This window comes from Rhinoraja longicauda, chromosome 37 (assembly GCF_053455715.1).
Source record: "Rhinoraja longicauda isolate Sanriku21f chromosome 37, sRhiLon1.1, whole genome shotgun sequence".
In the NCBI taxonomy this organism is placed as follows: domain Eukaryota; kingdom Metazoa; phylum Chordata; class Chondrichthyes; order Rajiformes; family Arhynchobatidae; genus Rhinoraja; species Rhinoraja longicauda.
The window spans coordinates 15,333,672-15,345,801 of record NC_135989.1 but is presented as its reverse complement, the minus strand read 5'-3'; positions in this window follow the sequence as shown (position 1 = coordinate 15,345,801).

The following is a 12,130-nucleotide window of genomic DNA, read 5'->3' as shown; positions in this document are numbered from 1 at the left end:
GTAATCACGGACATTGGGCAGAACAGCCTGTTTCACAGCTGTATGGCATTTTCATTTCAAAAAGAGGAAGTGTTAGAAATACTTAGTCAGCATGCGCAGAATTAGTTTATTTTAGTTTAGAGATGTAAGGAGGAAACACGCCCTTTGATGGCCACTGGGGATGGACAATATATACTAGTTTGTCAGAGTTATTTACACGCCATGAGCAAATACAGACAATGTGTAGCTCCTATATACAAAAGGCCTCATTATTTGGACCCTTATATTGAGCAGTGCTAGCTCTGCTGCAAACAATGATGTATGGAAAAGTAAATGGAGTCATATATTTCAAAATTCCAGTGTAGCGGACGGAACTCTCCTGAAATTGAGCCAAATTTCCAGGCAGTTACTCAGCACTACATGGAAACTTCCCTGATCACTGATCCTGCACTCATTCCACATCCAGTGCTGTTTCAGGCTGGATCTGCTTCATTTGTTAGCAGTTTGTGGAGTCCCTGTCTCGCCACGATACTCCATTCTCAAATAGAGTGATTTCAATCATACTTTAGTTCTCAGATATCTACATTTTATCCAAAAATGAGTGGATACAAAACAATCAGTATGAAGAACTTCCTGTTTATAGCTACACACCAACAAAATATACTTTACAAGTGGCTAGTTTCCATGTTGTCTGTCCTTGCTGGATGGTGTTTTCTTTCCGTCCTGACAAGGTCCAAATTTCTGAAAATTAAGTGAGAAAAGTGAAATAGTTCATCAAGTTGAGGCCAATTTTTATCCTTTCCCCACTGAGACTGTGTAAAGACTTTTTACATTTTTTTATTTGTATATTTTTTATTTTGAAATAAATTTTCCCCCTTTTCTTTCCCATCAAAGGTCTAGTTCAATGAGGATATGGCATCATTTTAGTGACCACTCATGATACAAAATTGGACAATCGGTGCCCCAGACCATTCCAAGGGAGATACATGACAACATCATCCATCTTTTTCTCATCAAACTACCCAGATACACAGTTTCCTGCAGAGTTCACAGTAATTATCAATAGAGGGGCCATGGCTGAGTTCCTCTCTTCCTAACTGAGGGTCAACACTAGGAATCTATTTTTCTTAATGAGTTCAACTAACAATGCAGATATCAGGGATGAGACATCTGAGGAGATATGACGTTTCCCTGTTAAAAGAAAGGAAATTACAATGAATCATGCTTCTTTACATCCCAAAGAGCCCTTTAAACTTGGGATTTTAGACGACAAATGAGAACAAAGGAAGATGAGATGGCAGGGTAGAAGTGGAATGATCGAAAGCTCAGTTGATGCTGATTTTAAGAAGGCTTTCGAGGATGTAAAGGGGAGAAATAAGGTGGGGGCAGTAATGATTGCAAAGTGCACCAAAGATAGTTGAGTGTTCTGTTGCAGATGAGATGATGATGAATGGCAAGGAAGCACTGTGAGACATGGTTGGAAGAACAGGGGGGGTGGGACATGATTAGCTGGGAGACAAGTTATGTGGACAAGTTAAGTTAACACGCACAAGGCAGGAAGTTATTGGAAGTCAGCGTGCACTGGGTGAGTTAATGAGGGCAGAATGAGTTGCAGATTAACTGAATTTTGCACAATGTGTAACTCGAGACATCTGTGAAGATTACATTGGAAAAGTTATATGAAAAAGCAAAGCACAAGGTGGAGCATTTCAAGGATTGAGGCCAAGATCTTGATGTATAGCATAATATTATAGTTGTCCAACATTTGCCAGAGATTCAAGGATTGGAAAAATAATATGCAGAATTTCAGGATGTGAACTATCCGTCAGACTGAATAAGACAGAATCCCCCTTAACAGTGTAAAAAATGCAAAAATAATTTGGTTACATCTATAGATTGAGCAGCTATGAGAAACCAGACAGCAAAGAGGCAGTAATGGTACTGAAATGGAAGCTGAGTAGAACTGACCATTGCAATACCAATCGTGACGTAAAAAATATCTTGAGCAACACAGAGGAGGGAATTAGGGTGAAGCAGCACCCAGTGTCACTTTTCCAAATATCTTGCAATCTAGATAACTCACCTCACTTTACAATGTCACTTTCGAGTTCGTCTAAAATAGAACGTAAATATGAATTAGAGTTAATGGGAATTAGCATCTAAAAACTTTACAAATAACCTTTAAACCAGGAATGAAATGTTAAGTCAGCACTAAATAAACAAGGTTCTTGAAAATAATAGACACAATACACTTTTTCCCCCAATGATTAATTTTCATTAAAAGTTAATGCCATTGCTGTCCAAATTAAAAGTAAAAGTGATGAGTTTTCCTTGTAGACAAATTTGAGTGCTAAACGTGACAGCAATAAATTCAATTACTTCTCTTTGTTGTTGGAAAGATAAATTCTTTCTCTGTGCTGAACAGATCAGGAATGGCCTAAGTTTGAACCTAAACACATTGAGTGAACAATTTTTCATCACAGCAGGATCATGCTATTACAATAGTTTCAGCAGTTTTCACCTGTGCACATGATTAAGGACAATGAAACAAGTTTTGCTTGTAATCTATTTCATAGTTCAAAAGACATTCACTAATATAACGCCCCCTTTAATAGCATCAGAATCAACTTGATATATGGTATCAATAAGTCCTGTCCAAACATGAAGTGGATATTCCTAGTATTTGAAACAAATCCGTTCACCTCATTTGCAACAGAAACTCTTTCTCTTTCCATTGTAAAGGAGATGACCTGCAGGCTAAATGTAGTAATGTCAATTAGGAATCTTCGATTAGGTCTTGTTCAAGATGTTGCAGGTTATCCCACAGAGGCTCTGACCCCTACCATTTTAGTTCCTTCAGGTGAAGTGAAGGAAGTGCACTCAAGATCTATATGGGATTGTGGTCAATCTGTATTTACTCCACGACATTTATGTAGACGATCAGAGGATATGCAGAGGAGGCAATGGCACAAAACCCTGGAAGGCAGAAAGAATAGGACCCTGCTCAGGATGGTTTAATAAGACCAGAGCTAAACAATTGAGAGACCAAGCCTATTGGGTTGTACCTTGCAGACACACTTTGTGCCAGTTTAATTTCCAATGCCTGACAGATGAATTTTGTTTTCCATGTAAGAAGCAGCAGCCATATCAGGGTCGGTCTAGACGAACTCGAGGGTTACATCAGCTGTCCCTACGAGAAGAGATGAGGGGAAGAATAGACTGGAGAAGGGACTCTTGCAGTAGAACGCAGGAGAGCTTTACATGTCCAGCCAACACAGCATGCGCAGTAGGGAAGTATGAAGTACAATGCCCTGAGGGGTGCGGAGGGTATACAGCAAAAGGACAACTAATGGTTATTACACATAACCAAGGGAAGGTCAATTTGACCACTAAATGGAATGCAAGCATGACTTGTGAAAGAGGAAATTGAACCGTTTGGTTAAGTAATCAAACTGTGTTAAGGGAATGGAGCAGAAAGGGCTGGAATGGCTGGGGGGCAAGTAGCAGCACTTACATTCTGAAGAAAGATGATTGGTTGGCGTGTACCAATGCTACCCAGATAGGGTGACATTTGTTTCACCTTGAATACAACACAAAAGTGCTGGGGCAACTCAGTGGGAAGTTGGGAAGGAATTCCCTCCAAAGATGCTGCCTAAACCATATAGTTCGTCCAGCACTTTTAAGCTCAACTCAAAATTTCCAACATCTGCAGTTCCCTGTATTTGTCTCTCTCTTTGTTTTTCTTTTAACCTTGGCTGTACTTAGGCAGGAGTGTGCGGAGGATACAAGTTAAATTGTATCTTGTTCTCATTGTAGGCCCGAACACTTCTTGTATGTACAGAACAATTAAAAAATAATAATTTGGCATCTCCTGCCAACTCTACAATTCAATGATAGATCAGCCATGATATTATCTCTTTACAACTCGACCTCACTAACCCTATATCGTTTCATTTGCTCCAAGTTAAATTTTGCAAGTGCTGAATTCTGTTCACGAACTTAAAATGTAGTGGCCAGTTGGAGTCACAAGAGACTGTGGGTGATGTAATTTAGAGAGAAAAAAACAGACTATTGTTCCATCACAGTGAGGAGGGGACTGGAGGAGATTCACTGTGATGGATGTTTCTTTTTGTTTGATTGTGTGTGTTATTGCTTATTTTTATTGCTCTTATTGTTGGACTGTGGGTAATCTTTCATTTCACTGCACATTTATGTGTATGTGACAAATAAACTTGACTTGACTTGAGTTCCCAAACTAGAAAAACCTTTTAATGACATTGCTAACAGTAAATAGTGTAATAACAAGTAACTGCAGATGCTGATTTACCAAAGAAAGATTTTAAAAAATGCTGAAGTAACCCAGTGAGTCAAGCATCCCAAGAGAATATGGATAGGTGACTTTTCAGATCAACACCCTCATGCAGTAAATAGTGTAGATAAAAATAGAAAATTGAGAAACGGCATTAACAAATTGGGAGTGATGAAAACGATGACAATGGAGTTCAGCATTGAATGTGGAGTCATCCATTTTGGATTCTAATTAAACATCACAGATTTTTTTTCCAAGAAGACAAGAACTATGGACGAGCAAGAATCTAACTGAAGAACCCTTTGTGGGAAGGCAAAATATATAAAAAGGTCAAATGGATTTTTGCCATAACATCAAGGATACAACTCTAAACTTAATGCGTGCACTCTCTTCTAGATTATTCCTTTCAGTGCCAGTAAATAAACCAGGAAGGAAATATGACCTTGGAGTTGCATAAAATGCTAATTAGCAACGATGATTTGGGACTATAGTGGGTAGTTGTGTCGGCTAGGCCTGTATTCCTGAAACTTTAGATATTATCTATATTCAGCATTAAAACTGATTGAAGAACTAACAAAGAGAAGCTATCTGCTCTATCATGGAAGAGCAAAGAGTATTGGACGTATCTTTTGATAGCGTTTTATCTGTCTGGATGATGTCAGTAAGCACTTATTTCTCTTTATGACAGTGGAAATGTGCAGTTGTCTGCCTTGAGAACAACGGAGGTTTTGTCAGTTGTTTAGTCAGTGAAATTAAGATTTTTGTTAAAAGTAATGAATTTAAGAAATATAAAAAAGAGTTAAAGCACAAGGATAGGTGATAACAAGAATGAAAAAAAAGGAAATACATAAAACCAGAAACATGTGAACAGACATTTAGTATACTACTAAAACTCAGATCTTGTATATTAATATATATATATATCCGTATGAAGCCTTCGGTGATTTCGGCAAAACAGTAAACCGCAATGCGGCACGGTCGCGCAGCGGTAGAGTTGCTGCCTTACAGCGAATGCAGCGCCGGAGACTCAGGTTCGATCCTGACTACGGGCGCCGTCTGTATGGAGTTTGTACGTTCTCCCCGTGACCTGCGTGGGTCTTCTCCGAGATCTTCGGTTTCCTCCCACACTCCAAAGATGTGCAGGTTTGTAGGTTAATTGACTGGGTAAATGTAAAAATTGTCCCTGGTGTGTGTAGGATAGTGTTAATGTGCGGGGATCACTGGGCGGCGCGGACTTGGTGGGCCGAAAGGGCCTGTTTCCGCGCTGTAGAATCTAAATCTAAATCTAAAAAAAATCTAAAACGCCACAATTTTTGCACCGCCTTAATCGCCACTCTCCCGGCTGGTGCCAATGATATTTTTATTTAAATTGGTCTTATATTTTTTAAGTTACAGAGGTTTTAAAGTTTGAACATTTAATTTCTAACCGATTTTTTGAAGGGCTTCAGCGTGTGACGTCACAATGCCCCTGTGAGACGAGCTCACGCCGACCCCCCTCCCCCCCCACCCACAATTCATGCAGATATATATAAATATATTTGTATGTATGTATATTTCTCTGAGAGACAAGTGCAGCCAAAACGGTCAACCACAGCGCCACAATTTCAGCGCCACCTTAATCACCACTGTCCTGGCGACTGTTTATAACAAGTTTTATTTACATTGGTCATATATATTTTAAATTAGAGACATTTTAAAGTTTAAGACTTTCATTTCTAAACACATTTTTTCCAAGTGCTGTGCGTCTGACATCACCAGAGAGGCACGCACGGCCTCTCCTCACTCGCACCAACAAGATGGACGCCGTTAGCGGAGCCGCCCGCCCGCAATCACCGCCTCCCCTCTCCTCTCCCCGCACTCCCCGCTCTCCCACACCCGGGGGACACTCCGGAGCAGGAGGGAGATGGTCGGACTGATGGTCCAATGATCCGTCCCTTCAACCCACGGGCACTGCGTCCTCGAGTCCCCCCTCCCGCCCGGGCCCAGCACCAATACCGCACACAGGCCGCAGCGCAGCGGGCAGCTTCTTCTCCCCCTCCTTCAGCGGCTGCTTCCTCCCATGGCGGCGTCGACCAGGGCCGCAGCCACCGACGGCACCGTCGCGACTTCACAAAGATGGCGGCCTCCTCATGCTCCGCCATCTTGTGCGCGCCTCCCGCAGCGCCTCTCTCCTCTCCCCTCCCCACTCTCCCAGACCCGCTCCCGACTCGAGTAATCCCACCTCTGCAGCCGACTCGAGCAGTCAGACCTCCGCCGCCCGACTCGAGTAGTCAGACCTCCGCCGCCCGACTCGAGTAGTCCGGAGCTCCGTGCACGTTCGGTAAGTGCCTTTCGCCGCCAACGGCTCGACGGAGGGGAGAGTGAGGCTGGGGAGGAGAGAATGGGGGGAAAGGGGGGGGGGGGACAGTGAAAATGGGGGTGGGAGAGGAGAGAGTGGGGGTGGGAGGGAGAGTGGGACTGAGGGGGACAGCAAGGGGTGGGGAGGGGAGGTGGTGGGGGGAAGGTGGACAGTGGGGGTCAGGGAAGAGGGGAAAGTGGGGGGAGGGTGGGAGGAGCAGAGAGCGGGGTTGGGAGGGAGAGTGGGACAGGGGAGGGGACAGCAGGGGTGGGGGGTGGTGGGGGGAAGATGGACAGTGGGGGTCAGGGAAGAGGGGAGAGTGGGGGGAGGTAGTGGGAAAGGGGGGGAGAGGGTGGAGGAGGGTGAGAGTTAAAGGGGGAGGAGCGGGTGGAGGAGGGTGGGGTGAGAAGAGGGAGAAGGGGGTGATGGTGGGGGAGGAAAGAGTGGGGGTGGGGGGAAGACGACAGTGAGAGTTAAAGGGGAGGAGAGGAGAGAGGGGATGTGGGGGGAAGAGGGACAGTGGGGGTGGGGAAGGGGGGAGAGGGTGGGGAGGAAAGGGGGAGGGGATCAGTGAGAATGGGGGTGGAGCGAGTGGCTGGAAGGGAGGGTGGGGGAAGGAGAGAGTCGAGGCGGGGGGGGTGGGTGAGGAGGGGTGGAGGAGAGCGGGGGGTGGGGACAGTGAGAGTGGGGCTGGGGAGGAGAGAATGTGGGTGGTGGGAGGGCAGAGTAGGGGAAAGGGGGGTGGGGGAGAGTGAGAGTGGGGCTGGGGAGGAGAGAATGTGGGGGTGGGGGGAGAGGAGTGTGGGGGAAACGGGGGGGTGGGGGGGAGTGCGAGTGGGGGTGAGAGGGAGAGTGGGACTGGGGAGGAGGGCAGTGCGGGTGGGGAGGAGGAGGAGGGGCGGGGGGAAGGGGACAGCGGTGAGGGAGGGTGGTGGTGGGGGGAAGAGAGAGTGGGGGTGGGAGGGAAGGGGACAGTGAGGGTCAGGGAAGAGGGGAGAGTGGGGGGGAGGAAAAGGGGGGAAGGAGGGTGGGGGGGAAGAGGACAGTGAGAGTGAAAGGGGTGGGTAGGGGGGAAGAGGACAGTGAGAGTGAAAGGAGGGGGAGGGTGGGGGGAGGAGAGAGGGGGAGTGGGGGAAGGGGGGTGGTGGTGGGGGGAAGAGAGTGGGGTTAGGGGGAAATTGGGGGTCAGGGGAGAGTGGGGGTGGGGAATAAGTTGTGGGGGAGAATGGGGGAGGGGGACAGTGAGAATGTGGGTGGGTGGAGGGTAGGGGTGGGAGAGGGGTGAGGGTGGGGGGAGGTGAGGGTGGGGGGAGGAGAGAGTGGGGGAGGCGGGGGTGGGTGAGGAGGGGTGGAGGAGCGGGGGGTGGAGGAGAGAGGGGGTGGGGAGAGTGAGAGTGGTGCTGGGAGAGGAGAGAATGGGGGATGGGGGGAGGAGAGAGTGGGGGAAAGGGGGGGTAGAGGAGAGTGAGAGTGGGGGTGGGAGGGAAAGTGGGACTGGGGAGGAGGGCAGTGTGGGGTGGGGAGGAGGGAAGAGTGGGGGTGGAATAGAGGGGTGGGGGGGGAGGGGACAGCAGGGGTGAGGGGGAGGAGGGGGTGGTGATGGGGGGATGAGAGAGTGGGGGTGGGGGAGATGGGGGAAAGTGGGGGCAGGGAAGTGGGGAGAATTGGGGGTAGGGAGGGGGGGATAAGGGGGATTGAGTAGGGGTTGGGGGTGCTACACCAATACAGGAGAGGCTTTGGGCTGATGCGCTCCCCCGCCACCCCCCCCCCACGAAGCAGCGGCCAGCTGGCGGCGCCGACAGCCCCCCGATGCGCCAGCCATGGCTGCTGCTGCTGCTGCTGCTGCCGCCGCCGCCATAGGCTGCGCAACTGGTCGGCATTATCTTTAAAAATAACAAATCCCCCTCCCCAACCTCCTACACAAAATAAAGCCAAGTTTCCATCACGCATTTGTAACGCCTCTGGTGCCTTTTTCCTCCTCTCCTTCGTTTCTCTCTCTCTCTCTCTCTCTTGCTTTCCTCTCCCCCACCGGACCTCCTTTACTGATGGCGGGTTGGTGAGTAGAGACCTTGCTGTCGGTGGGTGGGGAAGGGGGTGGAGGAGAGAGGGGGGATGGGGGAGAGTGAGATTGGGGCTGGGGGAGGAGAGAATGGGGGGAGGGGAGATTGGCGGGGAAGGGGAGAGGAGAGAATGGGGGGGAGGGTGGGAGGAGCAGAGAGTGGGGGTGGCAGGGAGAGTGGGACTGGGGAGGGGGACAGTGGGGGGGAGGTGGGGGGAAGAGAGTGGGGGTGGGGGGCAAGGGGGACAGTTGGCGTTGGGAAGAGGGGAGAGTGGGGGTGCGGGGGACATTGAAAATGGGGGTGGGGCGAGTGGAGGGAGGAGAGGAGTGGGGGTGGGGGAGAGTGAGTGGGGCTGGGGAGGAGAGAGTGGTGGAAAGGGGGCTGGCAGGGAAAGGGGGGTGGGGAGAGTGGGGTTGGGGGAGGAGAGAATGAGGGGGTGGGGGAGGAGAGAGTGGGGGAAAGGGGGGTGGTGGGGAATGGGTTGGGGAGAGTGCAAGTGGGGGTGGGAGGGAGAGTGGGACTGGGGTGGAGCGCAGAGTGCGGGTGGGGAGGAGGAGGGGTGGGGGAAGGGGACAGCAGGGTAGGAGGGGTGGTGGTGGAGGGGGGAAGGGGGACAGTGGGATTCAGGGAAGAGGGGAGAGTGGGGGGGGGTGGGTGGGGGAGGTTGGGAGGAGCAGAGTGGGACGGAGAGAGGGACTGGGGAAGGGGACAGCGGGGAAGGGGAGATGGTGGTGAGGGGAAGAGAGAGTGGGGGTGGGAGGGAGGGAGGGAAAGGGGAGGACGGTGGGTGGTGGGGAAGGGGACAGTGATGGTGAAAGGAGGGGGAGGGTGGGGGAGGATTGAGGGGGTATGTGGGGATGGGGGCTGTTAGGGGGGAAGGGTCACTGTGGGGGTCAGGGGAGAGTCGGTGTGGGGACGAGGGGGGAGGGGGACAGTGAGAATGCGGGTGGGGAGAGTGGGTGGAGGGTAGGAGTGGGAGGGAGGAGAGAATGTGTGGGTGGGGGGGAGGCGAGAGTGGGGGGATGAGAGAGTGGGGGAAAGTGGGGCTGGGGATAGTGAGAGTGGGGCTGGGGAGGAGAGAATGGGGGATGGGGGGGAAGGAGAGAGTGGTGGAAAGGGGGGTGGAGGAGAGTGGGGGTGGGAGGGAGAGTGGGACAGGGGAGGAGGGAGAGTGGGACTGGGGAGGAGGGCAGGGTGGGGTGGGGAGGAGGGAAGAAGGGATGGGGAGGGGACAGCAGGGGTGGGGGGATGAGGGGTGGGGGGATGAGAGGGTGGGGAGAAGGGGGACAGTGGGGGTCAAGGAAGATGGGAAAGTGGGGGGTAGGGAGGGGGGATAAGGGGGCTTGAGTAGGGGGTTGAGGGTGCTACACCAATACAGGAGAGGCTCTGGGTCCAAGGCTCGGTCACACCCTCTCCCCTGTACTGCCTTTAATTGCGCTCCCCCTCCCCTGGAGGAGCACGGTACCACAGTGAAGGAGAAAGAAGATGGCCACTGGCAGGACGGTGTCAGTGGCTCCCTCTCCCCTTCCCCCCTTCCCCCCTCCTCACCCTCCCCTCTCCACTCCCCCCACCCCATTCCCCCCTCCTCTCCCACCCCTCCCCTCTCCCCCCCCCCCCCCCACAATTTAGATTCTTTTTTTTTTAACAAACAATTTATTTTAAAGAAAATACGCACGAGGGGGAGGAGGTGGTGGTGGGGGGATGGGAGAGTGGGGGGTAGGTAGGGGGGATTGAATAGGGGGTTGACGGTGCTACACCAATACAGGAGATGCTTTGGGTCCAAGGCTCCTCGGTCACACCCTCTCCCCTTCCCTGTACTGCCTTTATTTGCGCTCCCCCTCCCCTGGAGGAGCACGACACCACAGTGAAACATAGAAAATAGGTGCAGGAGTAGGCCATTCGGCCCTTCGAGCATGCACCGCCATTCAATATTATCATGGCTGATCATCCAACTCAGTATCCTGTACCTGCCTTCTCTCCATACCACCTGATCCTTTTTGCCACAAGGGCCACATCTAACTCCCTCTTAAATATAGCCAATGAACTGGTCTCAACTACCTTCTGTGGCAGAGAATTCCACAGATTCACCACTCTCTGTGTGAAAAAAACTTTCTCATCTCGGTCCTAAAAGACTTCCCCCTTATCCTTAAACTGTGACCCTTTGTTCTGGACTTCCCCAACATCGGGAACAATCTTCCTGCATCTAGCCTGTCCAAACCCTTAAGAATGTTGGAGTGAAGGAGAAAGAAGATAGCCGCTGGAAGGATGGTGTCAGTGGCTCCCTCTCCCCGTTCCCCTCCCCCACCCCATTCCCCCCTCATCACCGACACCACCCCTCTACCCCCCCCCGTCCTCTCCACCCCCTACTCTCCGCCCCCCCTCCTCTCTGCCCCCCCCCACTGAGATTGATTTATATATTTTTTAACAGACAATTTATTTAAAAGAAAAAAGCAATTTCCCCAGGTTACAATGGAAACCCTACGAGGACGGGCCCAACGGGCCCACTTGGTCTAGTTTATACTAAAAGTTAAAATTTGGTTTATGTTTAATTTAGATTTAAAAATATATATTTAAATTATATTTTTTGCTATTGAACTTTGTCCCTCGATGTCGCCCCCCACCCAGGGGGCTGCGAGCTTCCGACGTCCACGCGGCCAGAGTATCCACAGGCGAGTCCCAGGTGGAGGCCGCCAGCTCCAGGTGCATGGCCGATGGTAGGCCGCAGCGGGAACGGAGACACGGCCCAGAGACAAAAGGTCGCGTCTCCGCTTGGAAGAGACAACTTTACATTTACAGTTCCCGTCCCCCCCCCCCATAGTACACATCCCCAAAAAACTACATCACATTTACGGTACCATCAAGACAAAAAAAACAACATAAAAACACAAAGACAGACGGACTGCAGGTACACCGCAGCTGCTAGGAATTGCAGTGAAGTGGGAATATAGCCCAGTCCGTCACTCAAACCAGGCTTTCTGCCTCTGACTCCATGTGCACTTCACGCAACCTCGGAAAAGCAGCCAACGTAATCAAAGACTTGTCTCACCCTGGTCATTCCTTCTTCTCCCTGCTCTTTTTGGGCGATTTCTCCCAACATCACAATGGCCACCCAATGAGTTATGGGCCCAACGGGTCCACTTGGTCTACTTATCTCTAAAGATGAGTTTTGTGGTCTTGCAGCGCAGCAATATTACAAGAGTAAAAATTAAAACACGTTCGTTAAATGGTCTATGGCAGGGCTATTATTTTCCTTCCATGAGTGATTGATGGATGTAGAATTTTCAGAGAATTCAGCATATTGATCAATAGATTCAAGGAAGTTTAACAAGCAAAGGACTTGGTTAATAAATGGAAGGAGTCCACGGTCATATTTTTTTTTTGAGGAAAACAGGCCAAATAGTGCAATCTGCAAACATTATTCCTCAGTTTCCATTATGTGCATGG